This window comes from Saccopteryx bilineata, chromosome 1 (genome assembly GCF_036850765.1).
Source record: "Saccopteryx bilineata isolate mSacBil1 chromosome 1, mSacBil1_pri_phased_curated, whole genome shotgun sequence".
NCBI lineage: Eukaryota > Metazoa > Chordata > Mammalia > Chiroptera > Emballonuridae > Saccopteryx > Saccopteryx bilineata.
In genome coordinates, this window is record NC_089490.1 from 398,271,905 (window position 1) to 398,285,519 (window position 13,615).

Here is a 13,615-nt window from a genome sequence, read left to right on the forward strand (position 1 = left end):
ACATACAAGAAACAACTACTACAGGTGATGCTTCCTGCTCGTTGCCCTGCCCCCTTCTCTCTGTCTCTCTCCTCCCTCTAAAATCAATAAATAAAATCTTTAAACAAATAACTGCTTTATATATTTTGGTGCTCCTAGGTTGATTGTGTGTGTTTATAAATGTTATATGTTCTGAATGGATTGTCCTCTTTGTCATTATAAAATGTCCATCTTTGTCTTTTGTTACCTTTTTTGTCTTGGAATCTATTTTGTCTGATGTAAGTGTGGCCACACCCACTCTTTCCTGAGGCTGTTCGCTTGGACTGCCGCCTTCCACCCCTTCACGTGGTGCCTGAGTTGGTCTTTGGAGCTGAGTTGGGTCACCTGAAGGCAACATATATTAGTTGGGTCTTGTTTCTTACTCCGTCCAGCTACTCTGTTCCTCTTGACTGGTCACTTCAGTCCATTTACATTTATTGATAGATGAGGACTGACGACAGCTATCTTACCCTTTGCTCTCTGATTGCTCTGTCTCTCCTTCGTTTCTTGTCCCTTGTGTTTCTGTCTGCTGTTTCAGTTTGGTGGTTTTCTTTTTATTTAAAATTTCCTGTTGACTTATGAGAGAGAGAGAAAGAGAGAGAGAGAGAGAGAGAGAGGGGCATGAACTCACTGTTCCACCTAGTTGCTCCACCTAGTTGGGCACTCGCTTCTCTTACGTGCCCTGACCAAGGATCGAACCCACAACCTCCATGTGCTGGGATGACACTCTATCCATTGGGCCACTTGCCAGGGCCTTTTTCAGGCTTTAAAAAATTTATTTATTGAATGTATTGGTGTGCTATTGGTTAATAAAATTAGATAATTTCTGGTGTATAATTCTATAATACCTCATCTGTATATTGTACTGTGTGTTCACCACCGCAACTCCAGTGTCCTTCCCTCGCCATTTACCCCCCGTACCCTGTTCTACCTCCCCACTCCCTTTCCCTCCGGTAATCACAACACTGTTGTCTGCGGCTATGAGTTCTTTTTTCTTTCCTTAATACCTTCCCCTTTTCACCCAGTCCTGCCACCCCCCACCCCTCTGACAGCTACCAGTCTGTCCTCTGTATCTACAGATTGTTTGTCAGTTCATTTTGTTCACTGGACCCCACACCCGAGTGAAATCATGCGGCGCTTGTCTTTCCCCAACCGGCGTGAGGCTCCCGGTCCATCCGTGCTGTTGCTGGACATTTGCTTTGACCTGTTCAGTGCATTCCTTGTTCTAATACCCTCCAATATTGCACAGGGTGCAGTGAGTACTTGGTGAAGTCACTACACTTCTGCACCAAAATTCCTTGCTTTCCCTTCTTTTGTAAAATATATATAATGAATTTGCAACTCTATTTTCAGTGTACAATTCAGGGACATAAGTTGCATTCACAGTGTTATACAATCATTAACATTATTGATTTCCACAATCGTCTCATCACCGCAAACAGAAACTCTGGACCGGTTAAGCAATAACTCTTCAACGCCCCCCCGCCCCCGGGTCTCCCACTCACAGGGAACTACAGTACTAACCCACTTTCTCTTCCCAGGAGTTTGCTTAGTCTAAGTCTTTCAACAAGTGGAATAATACAGCCTTTGTCCTTTTGTGTCTGTTTTCCCCCCACTTTGCATAATGTTTTCAAGGTTCATCAGTGCTGTAGCATGCATCAGAATGTCATTCCTTTTTACGGATGAATAATGTCACGTTGTGTGTATATACACATTTTGTTCATCCACTTATCTGTTGATGACTTACTTGGGTTGTTTCCACTTTTTGGTTATTGTGAATAATGTTCCCATGAACTTTTGTGTTCAATATTCTGTTTGAGTCCCTGTTTTCATTTATTTTGGGTCTGTAACTAGGAGTGGAATTGCTGGGAGGTGCAGGAATTCTATGTTTATACTTTGAGTAACTGTCAAAACATTTTCCAAAGTAGCTGCACCATTTTATGTCCCCACCAGTACTGTGAGGGTTACGCTTTCTGCACATCATTACCAATAATTTCTGTCTCCTGTTTCCTTACAGCCGTCTCAGTGGCATGAAGTGCTAGCCCAGCCTTTTTCATTCTCTGCCCCGCGAAGCACGGCACAGCTGCTGATCTGTACGGAGCAGGAAAAGCCCAGAGGGACCCCCCCCCCTGTGACATACCCACTCTGTGGATTGGCCACCAGCCTTCTGGGTGACGGGCAAAAAGAGATGCTGTCTGTTCTTCCTCTTGATGGGGCAATAAATATCTCATTAGGAGGCAGCATGTGCACAGGCCTGGAAATGGGATAATTTCTTCAAACAGAGAACTGATGACCCGCGCAGCCCTTCTGTTTTCCCCGCTTCCCCTCCGGCATGGCACATGCCGTGGGACCTAGACAGTGTGGGTATGAAGGGTTTATGGACATACCCCACCCCAACCCTGCCCAAATCTACTGACTTGCAATTACCTGCTAACTAGGAAGGAATGGGACCTAAGACCTAAGTTAAAATTACTTTAACCTGTAGAAAATAAAAATGTGACAACGATCTCTATGAAGTAAGGCTCGTGCCTGCCGTGTCTGTGGTTATGCCCTTTCTCCTCATTTTATATTTATATTGCAAGTAACTGCACTACGACCTGAAGCTTAGTCATGTGCAACAAACAGTTAAATTAAAAAAAGGTTGCTGTAAAGACCCAAAATGATAAAATTCTGAGAAGAAAACATACAACAAAAGCTTCTCAACACTGCTTTGGCGATCATTTCTTGGGCATGACAAGGCATAGGTAACTAAAGAAAAAATAAAGTAGCTATCATATATTTTTTTAAACAATGTGCATCAAAAGATGCTATTTGCAGAGTAAAAAGGCCACCCAGAGAGTGGGAGAAAATATTTGCAAATCATATATCTGATAAGAGATTAATATCTAGACTATATAGAGAACTTTAAAAACTAAACAACAAAAAGACAACCCAATTAAAAAATGGGCAAGGAACTTGAATAGATATTTCTCCAAAGACGATCTATGAATGGCCAATAAACACATGAAAAGATGTTCATATCACTGATCATTAGGGGAATGCAAACCACGGCTACAGTGAGATACCACCTCATACCCATAAAGATGACTATTATTAAAAAAACAGAAGATAACAAAGTGTTGGTGAGGACAGAGAGAAGCTGGAGCCCTTTTGCGTTGTCAGTGGAAATGTAAAATGTTACAGCCACTGTGGAAAACAATATGGTGGATCCTCAAAATATTTTTAAATTGAACTATCATACAACCCACAATTCCACTTCTGGTGTACACCCTAAAGATAGCAGGGTCTTGAAGAGATATCTGTCCACTCATGTCCATAGCAGCATTATTCACAATGGCCAGAATGTGGATGCAACCCAACTGTCCATTGACTGATGAATAGATAGCAAAATATGGTCTGTACACACAATATAACATTATTCATTGTTAAAGGAAGGAAATCCTAACATAGACTATAACATGGATGAATCTATTTATTTACTGTTATTGAATTTACTGGGGTGAGATTGTTTAATAAAATCACTAGGTTGCAGGTGTACAATTCCATCGTGTGTTCACCACCTCAAGTCAAGTTTCCTTCCATCACTGCTCACCCCCCTCTTGGACGAACCTGGTGGTGATGGTTACAGAACAATGTGAATGTATTTAATATCGCTGAACTGTATACTTAAAAACTGTTAAGATGGCAAATTTTATGTTATGTGTATTTTACCACAATAAAAAAGTACAAAAAAAGGACATTAATAATTATAACTAAAAATTCCTTAAGCATTTTTTGTGTTATAGCACTTTGCATTTTTAAACTAAAAAAACACTACTTTTAGTTCCCATAGACTTATGATATTGCCATGTTACAGTCAAGAAATCTGAAGCACAGTGAGGCTGAGTAGCTTTATGACGTCTTTACCAAGTGTGAGTGGTTGAGCCGGAAGAAAAACCAATGTAGTCTCTCTCCAAAGATAGAATTTTAATAATTATCTTCATTAATTTTATTCTTAGAAATGTTCTACCCTTGAGATAGCAGATAGAGCACATGCTGATTTTCCGGTTACTCAGTGGAAGACAGAAACCACGCTGAAATCCAGTGTTCTGCTCCCACAGCGTCGTGCAGAAATATGAAAGGGTAAAGAAGAGTAATTAATAAGTAAAAGAATAACAGAAGCAGATACCCTAAAGAAGAAAAATGAATTCTCCTGAATTCTCCATGCACTGACCTCTAAGATATCTCTAGAGGAAGTAGAGAAGACACGAATGTACAGAAAAAAAATGCTCAGTGTTGTCAATCAAGATACCGAGTATTTCCCGAGCATTGAGCCGAATGCTTTATGCTTCTTATTGAGCTCTATGGCTCCTGCTCACTCTGGTTCTTAGAGTGGTGTCTCTGATTCTGGTACATTAATCTGCTCTGCATTTTATTCTAGAATTATTGTTTCATTTCATGGCTTGCTTGAGTCATCCACAATAGAGCTTTTGACTAGATTGATTGATAATTTCAGTGCTTTCTTGAAAACTTCCCACATGACAAGAGATGAAGCTTTGTTCAGTGGAAAAAGGAAATTATGCGGTGAACTTCAATGAGTTGCTTTCTTTGAGGTAAGACTGCACGGGAAAACTGAGACTCCAGGCCTACCTCCCGCCAAAGCTATGGAGAACTTGCAGCGCCGCTCTCTGAAATATGCCCCTTCCTGGGAAAACAGTGCACACGGCCCTGCTCCAGCTCTGGGGACACAGTGATCCTGGGAAGCAGGTGTGAGAAACAGTGCAGAAGGGAAGCTCTCTCCAAGCATCAGGAAGCGTCTGAATATTGAAACTACTGCATTTAAGCTCCCCCCACTGAAAATACAAAGCAAAAAACTGCGGCAACAACAAGATCGATATCTAACAATTTAATTCAGCGAGAGCCATCCTGGACTACTCCCTTTCCAAGTGACACATCTCAGTGATCCGAGTGAGAAGGCAGAACCGGAGCCTTTGTTCTCCATAGAAACACTGATCTAACAAAGATAGGCAGGCCAAACACTTTGATGACAAGCACAGAACCCGGTGAAGGAGCGGTGGTACCCCAGACTAGTACACAAGCAAGAACAGTCTCACTGAAATAAGTAAGAAAGCAATTTCACCGTACCTGTGCGGGCCTTTCCTTGGCCCACGGCATGTTCCAAGGGGGAAAGTGACACCGAGCAGAGCATGCGGCCGGCACCCCTGGCCTTTCAGTGCCCCGCCCAAAGGACCGGTTTCTGCCTCTCTCACTAGAGGTGCTCACAAAACAAGCATACTGCTTGAGGCGGCTAAGAACAGAGAGAATGCCGGCAGACTGGGAGAAAGCGCACTCCAGACTTCTTCCCTGGAGGGTGGCATGGCGTAGAGCGCGCTTCCGACATCAGCCTGTCCCTGCCCTCCCTGAGTGGGTTGTCTTTCCTGGGGGGGGGGCACGTGAAACTGGCACAGTTGGGATGCCCAGGGGCAAGTAAGAACAAGGAATAGGGATGGTGGCTTGCTGTGGCCTCCAGGACTGTGTGATTAGGGGAAGTGTACAACGTGAGGCTCCCTCCCAGGAAGGGAGGGAGAGGCATGAAACACGCCTCCGAAGTCGGGTCCAAGTTACAGCAGTCAGAACCAGAGGGGCCAAGAGAACCAGGGGCTCCTGGGAAAAAGAAAAGGAACTTCTAAATCCCTAAGTTAGAGATCTATATGCACAAGTCTGGAGAAGGCACACCCAAAGGAAAGGTGAGGTGTGAGAGGCTCACAGCTGGGTTGATTGAGGAGTCTATCCCTGTCAAAGGCAGCCCCTAAAGACTTGGAGAGTATGGCTGACTCTTCAAATGTGCCCATACCAATACAAGACTAGAAGAAACAGGAGGATGTGGCCTAACCAAAGGGACAAAATAAATCTCCAGTAACTGACCCCAAAGGAAAAAGATCTATGAAATACCCGAAGAACAATTCACAATATTTGTCTTAATGAAGCTCAGTGAGTTACAAGAGAAAAGAGCCAGACAACTAAAGCCAATCAGGAAAATAAGACATGAACAAAATGAGAATATCAACCAAGAAAGAAATGACCAGAAAGAACCGAACAGACTTTCTGGAGCTGGAAGAAGCAATGACTGAACTAAAAAACGCACAAGAGGGATTCAATAACAGACTTGGCCAAGCAGAAAAAAATAGTCCTGAACTAAAATACAGGTAATTCGAAATGATCCAAGAGTCCAGAAATAAACGCATGCCTCTATGGTCAATTACAATGAAGTAAATTCAATAAATGGTTCTTGGGAAAATTGCACAGATACATGCCAAAAAATGAAACAAGACCATCTTCTTACAGCATATGCAAGAATAAACTCAGAAAGGATTAAATACTTAAATGTAAGGCTTGAAATCCTAAAACTCCTAGAAGAAAATATAGGCAGTGAACTCTTGAACATTTCTCTTGGTGATATTTTCCCCTGATATATCTCCTTGAGTGAGGGAAACAACAGAAAAAATAAACAAATGGGACTACATCAAACATAAACGTTTTCACACAGCAAAGGAAACCACCAACAAAATGAGAAGACAACCCACTCAGTGGGAGAAGATATTTGCCAATGGGACATCTGAGAAGGGGTTAATATCCAAAATCTATAAAGAATTCTTACAATTCAACACCAAAGCCCCCCCCCCAAAACAAAACCCTTCCCCCCAAAATCTCCAAAACCCAATCCAATTGGAAAATGGGCAAAGGACCTAAATAGACACTTCTCCGAAGAGGTCACACAAATGGCCTATAGACATATGAAATGATGCTCAGTGTTACTAATCACAGAAATGCAAATTAAAACCACAGTGAGATATCACCTCACACCCGTTGAATGGCTATCATCAATAAATCAACAACCAATAAGTGTTGGTGAGGATGTGGAGAAAAGGAAACCCTTGAGCATTGTTGGTGGGAATGCAGACTGGTGCAGCCACTGTGGAAAACAGTTGCTCAAAATATTAAAAATGGAACTGCCTTATGACTTAGAAATTCTACTTTTGGATTTTATCTAAAGAAATCCAAAACACTAATTTGAAAGGATATATACACTTTTATGTTCATTGCAGGATTATTTACAATAGCCAAGATATAAAAACAACCCAAGTGACCATCAGTTTATGAGTGGATAAACAAGCAGTGGTACATATCTACAATGGAATACTACTCAGCCATAAAAAAGAACAAAAACCTAACCTTTTGCCACAGCATGGATTGATCTAGAGGATATTATGCTAAGTGACATAAGCCAGAGAAAGAAAAATACTGTATGATTTCACTTATATGTGGAATCTAAAGAACAATATAAATGAACAAATAAAAGAGAAGCAGGTTCATAGAGAACAGACTGAGGGTGGCCAGGAGGGAGGGGTGTTGAGGGTCCGGGTGAACAAGGTGAAGGGATTGAGAAATTCAGACGAGCAGGTACATCCCCAAGACTACGGGCTGTAAAGCACATCATAGGGAATATAGTCAATAATACTGTAACATCTACGTGCCGTGCCAGGTGGGTGCTGGAAATATTTGGGGGAAACACACTGAAAGTATACGACTATCTAACTATTATGCTGTACATCTGAAACTAATACATAGAACAAAAAGGCAGAGGAAGAGAAAGTTTCCTCTCTCTGCCTACCTGTTAAGCTGGGACATTGGTCTTCTGTCCCCAGGCTGGGACTAGCACTGGGCTCCTGGGGCTCAGGCCTGGGGACTCAGACGGGAGCTCCAGCGCCGGCTCACCTGGTGCCCACCTGCAGGCGGCAGCCCGTGGGCCGCCTCGGCAGCCGTACCCGAGTGAGCCAGTTCCTCACACTCAAGGTCCTTGGGTCTGTTTCTCTGGAGAACCCCGACAAATACAGGAAGGGTTCTCGGGAATGTTACATGAGTGGAAAGAAACGGGAAAAGAGAAGCTCGCAGAGGCTGGTGTTGCCTTCCTGATCTCCTCTGGCAGTGTTCCTGTCGGCAGCAGTTACAACTCAACGCGGGGCCTTGGCGTTGTTTGAACTGCAACAGAACATTGGGTACCAAGAGGAAGTGATGACACCACACTCCAGTTGCCTTTAAGGTAACTCATGAGTGTTTTACGTATTACAGGTAACCAAAAGACGGTATTAAACAAGCAAAAGTGCTTGCTTTCTGTTCCTTCCCCAGAGAAATCATATAGCAGTTTGCTTTTTAGGTATATGCGGGCCCAGTGGGGAGCTCCACCTGCCTCCTGTTGGAGGCCAGGGGCTACTAGTCCAGCCAGTTAGTCACGCCTTTCCTTGACTGTTGGCTGCTTCACATGGTTTAATATTTGATGCTTTCTCTGTGTCTCCTGGTGCAAGTGTTCCCATTCTGGATACAGAGACATCAGAACTCACAGAGCTTTGATTTACAGGAACAGGAAGGACAAATTCTCCAAGTAGGGCTTCAGAGTCTGGCGAATGGAGCCATTTTGGCTTCTACCATTTTGTTCCCAGTTTATTGTACCTAAGAGGACAACGCAGCGGATAGTGGTCATGATTTGGAGTGACAGCTGCATCCCGGAAAATAGTTTTCCAGCTCTGCGGAAAACAGTGTTCCCTCCACACTGGCTGCTCAGGCACACTCGTACAAGGCTGTGGCATCATCCTGTGAGGTGGGCAGCGGCTGGGCGGTAGGGTGTGCAACGGGGCCCGTGGGTCTTGTGGTCAGGAGCCCACCGCTGCACCCCTTTTGCTGTCTTTTGACTTCTTTGGTTCAATGATGTGATGAGTAGGATTTTTTGTTTTTTTCTTAGCAAGAGGGACAGATAGGAACAGACAGACATAAGGAAAGAGATGAGAAGCAGCTTCTTAGTTGTTCATTGATTGCTTTCTCATATGTGACTTGATGGGGGGGGAGGCTACAGCAGACCAAGTAACCCCTTGCTTAAGCCAGCAACCTTGGGCTCAAGCCAGCGACCCTGGGCTTCAAGCTAGTGACCTTTAGGCTCAAACCAGTGACCATGGGGTCATGTCTATGATCCCACGCTCAAGCCAGTGACCCTGTGCTCAAGCTCGTGAGCTTGAATTTAAGCCAGAGACCTTGGGGGTTTGAACCTGGGTCTTCTGTGTCCCAGTCTGATGCTCTATCCCAGGGGTCCCCAAACTTTTTACACAGGGGGCCAGTTCACTGTCCCTCAGACCGTTGAAGGGTCGGACTATAAAAAAAACTATGAACAAATCCCTATGCACACTGCACATATTTTATTTTAAAGTAAAAAAACAAAGCGGGAACAAATACAATATTTAAAATAAAGAACAAGTAAATTTAAATCAACAAACTGACCAGTATTTCAATTGGAACTATGCTCCTCTCACTGACCACCAATGAAAGAGGTGTCCCTTCCGGAAGTGTGGCAGGGGGCCGGATAAACAGCCTCAGGAGGCCGCATGCGGCCCGTGCGCCGTAGTTTGGGGACCCCTGCTCTATCCACTGTGCCACCACCTGGTCAGGAGAGATGGATCTTGTTTTGGTGGCTCATACCCTGTGCCCTTGGATAGTTGTACTGCCTGGGGCCATGACAGCAGGACAGAGAAATCCTTACCCAGAATAAATGTTGTAGCTACTGTGTATCACCGCCCCCTCAAGGGTGAAAGGGATCTAATCAATTGGACATCAAGATGTTGGCTGGTCTCCTGGAGGTGTTATATTGGTGACTCAGCACTGGTCTCTGCTGCTTACAGAGTGACAGTCAGCAGCAATAGCTTCTAATTAGAAGACTGCTTGTGGACAGCACCTCTAAGGCATTCTGGGTATTTGTTTAGTGCGTCTTCCCTTCTGCGATGGTGTGTGGTCTCTCCTGGGTGTTACATGTGATACACAGACCTTCACACCCCGTGACCACCCCATCGGTGTAGTCACACACCTCTTCCTTATACCTGCTAGTCTTTCTGTTTTCGGGCGCAGCCACCAAACCGAGCCATTTGCAGCCCCCTGTCGTCCATGTGTGTCTTAGCTCAGGCTGATCCTGTTTAGATGCAGAGCGGATAATCGGGGTACTCCTTGAAGCTGAGCCTGCGGAGAGGCATCATGGTCCCCAGATGAGGCAGTACTCCTTAGCAGTCACTGCTTTACTTTTCCCACATACCAAGTCATTGCACACATGACCCTGGAAGATGTATTTCCTCTCTCTGTCAGCTGGTCATAACAGACACCCAGACAGCTGTGGGGGTGTGGTGCGCTGAGGTGAGGGACAATGTTGGTGAGTGATAGGGCCCCTGAGCCACCTGACTGTGCAGCTTCTCTGTGCCCTTCCCCCTGGTGGTCTTTATCCCTGACCTATGACTTCTGTCTGAGGAAGGACGTTGCTGGGCTCGTCTGACTAAATGACCTGGTGGGCCTGGCAGGACTCAGTAAGGACATGGTTGCTAACAGTCAAGTTACCGCTAAGGAAAAGTGGGGCCACTGTTGAAAATGACATCTCATCCCATAAATACAGCCGAACAGAACATAATCTTTAGTTCACAAATTAATGTTGCCAAGGAATAAAAAAAAAGATAACTTTGAATAAATAACATAATTTCTTTCTAAGTTATGTGGCATGATCTATTATAAACATCTAGAATTTTTCTAGTTTTCTTTGCACAGAATGTTATGTATTCTGGATGAGTTCTTAAAAACAAGCACTTTAAATCCTAAAAACTGATGTTATATATCAATTTCTAGTGTTCTGAAGTTGTTTTCTCTGCCATCTAGTAAGTGTCTTTATGTGCTTGCACACGGAGAAACTGGATTGTTTTTGTGTATAAGACCACTTCCATATAAATGCCATTACCACCACTTGACAGTTTACATTGTAGGGGATATTTTTAGTGGTAATAACGAATAATATAACACTGCGAATTCACGAACTACGTATTTGATTTGTCAAACACATACAGTATCAATGCTAAACAATCTGTAGAAAGCATGTTTATAAATGGTATTATTATTATTGTTTTGTAGAAACATTTTGTCTGTCAGTTTTATTTCAATGCTTCTGAACGATCAATTGCATTTTCTCTAAATGCGCTGAAAAATGACCAAATCTATTATTTGTTTCATTGACTAAAATGCTGTACAGCTGTCAGCTCTGAATTTCCTGTGGGCTGGTTCTTCCTTCGCCAGGCTTCTGGAACTCAGGCTAGCAGAACCAGAGGAAAAGACTTGAGGATTCTGTTCAGATTTGTGAAGAGTACGGAAGGTGTCACTTGTGTCCTCACACAAAGAAGAAAAACTACATAGACTGAAAAACAACTATTCCAAAAGCCTTGAAGAATTGAGGTCAAGAGCGCTCAGTGCCCCCACAACCGGGAGACAGAGGCTGCAGAGAATCACAGCTTACCGGGGCGGAAGCTCGCTGCTGGCGGCGGTGTGGCCGGACACTCGCCGTGTAATTGAAGGGTTATCAGAGTCTCAGTGCAGAATAGTTTGAGGTTTGGAAGCTCTGGGAGTGTGAGGCTCCTACACATTTGTGGAATTTCTCACTATAAAGACACTGAAAAAATGCCTTCTTTTTTCAACAGAAAGAGAAGCAAGTCAATGTTTTGAAATATATCCAGAGCCAGATATCTGTTCTTGACTTTATTCTCTGTAAGGAAGCCCAGACCTCAAGAGAAGCTGCATTATCAAAGTCTTATCTGATATGGAGAAAGGCAATGAGTCAACTGCAACCCCCTCTAGCTTTTCTGTCTCACATAAAAGGAGAGAGAATGAACGTCATCCGAAGGTCACTGTGCAGGAGGGACTCTTTCCCACCACAAAGAAGAAAATATAAAAATTACTCAGAATATTATAAAGTGTATTTCCTCCTGAGGACTCAACCACTGCACCAACAGGGCTTTGGGACAATATCGTCACATTTTAAATTACCAGGGAGAGAGCTGCAAGGCACAGGTTCCATATGAGTTTCTAGAGATTCCATGTGAGAAGGTCCAAAGACAACAGTGGACAAACACGAAGTACACTAAAGGGAACTGAAGCTTCGGACACATACAGAAAACATTCCACTCAGCCTGTCTTCCAGCCAGGTAAACATTAAACCTCACTCTAAAGGCTTAGCCGTCTCAGTCTGATTACCCAATGCACCAGAGACAAAGCAAACATCACAGACAGACTCTGCTATGTCATGGAATTTGGAATTACAGAGCAGGAGTTTTAAAGTAACTGTGATTAATATGCAAAGGGCCCTAATGGGAAAAGTGGACAATATGCTAGAACAGAAACTAATGTGAGCAGAGAGCTGGGAACTCTAAGAAGGAACCAAATGGAAATGACAAATAAAAAAACTCTGTACTAGAAATGAATGCCCTTGATGGGCTCAAAGACTAGGCATGGCTAAGTAAAGAATCAATAAGCTTGACCACTGCTCAATAGAAACTTTCCAAACTGAAATGCAAAGAGAAAATAGGATTTAAAACAATGTAACAGAGTACTCAATAACTGTGGGACCACTGCAAAGGGTGTGGAAAGCATGTAATGGGACTACCGGAAGGGAAAGAATGAGAGAAAGGAGTAGTGGAAATATCGTATTTAAAGTAATGACGGCTCAGCTTTTTCCACAATTAAGGACATGCACCAAATCAAAATCAGTGGAAAGGTCTTAAAGAGACTTATTCTGTTAAGAAGAAACAAATGCATACAGTCAGAAATTGTATCACTGGTTGCCAGAGTTTGGGTGAAGGTAATTGGGATTGAATGTTAATAGCAATGGTGTTTCTTTCTGGGGTGATGAAAACGGTCTAAAATTAGATAATATCACAGTTTCAAAGTTTTCCCAGGTATTAGTCTTAGCAGACAAAGACTCCAAAGCAGTTATTAAATATGTTGCAAAAGCATCTTTAAGAACTAAAGAAAGGCATGATAGCCTGACCAGGCGGTGGCGCAGTGGATAGAGCGTCGGACTGGGATGCGGAGGACCCAGGTTTGAGACCCTGAGGTCGCCAGCTTGAGCGCAGGCTCATCTGGTTTGAGCAAAGCTCACTAGCTTGAGCCCAAGGTTGCTGGCTCAAGCAAGGGGTTACTCAATCTGCTGAAGGCCCGCGGTCAAGGCACATATGAGAAAGCAATCAATGAACAACTAAATTGTCGCAACAAAAAACTTATGATTGATGCTTCTCATCTCTCTCCGTTCCTGTCTGTCTGTCCCTATCTATCCCTCTCTCTGACTCTCTCTCTGTCTCTGTAAAAAAAAAGAAAGAAAGAAAGAAAGAAAGAAAGGGATGATAACCATGACTTGTCAAATAGAATATGTCAATAAAGAGATATTATAAAAGGAACCACTTGAAAATTTGTGACTTGAATATCACAATTGCTGAAATGATAAATCCACTGTCTCAACACTATGTCTGAAATGGCAGGAAAAAAGAGGCAGTGAATGTGAAGATAGAGCAATAGAGAATAAAAGACAGGAAGAAAGAAAAAACAATAGCAAATTCTCCAAGAAAGCATACTAACCCTTAATATGCATGCTCCAAACAATACAGCATCAAAATATGTGAGGTGAAATGGATAGAACTACAAGGAGAAATAGGTGAATCCATTACTACAGTTGCAGACTTCAACAGCCTTCCATCAGAAATAGATGCAGCAGGCACAG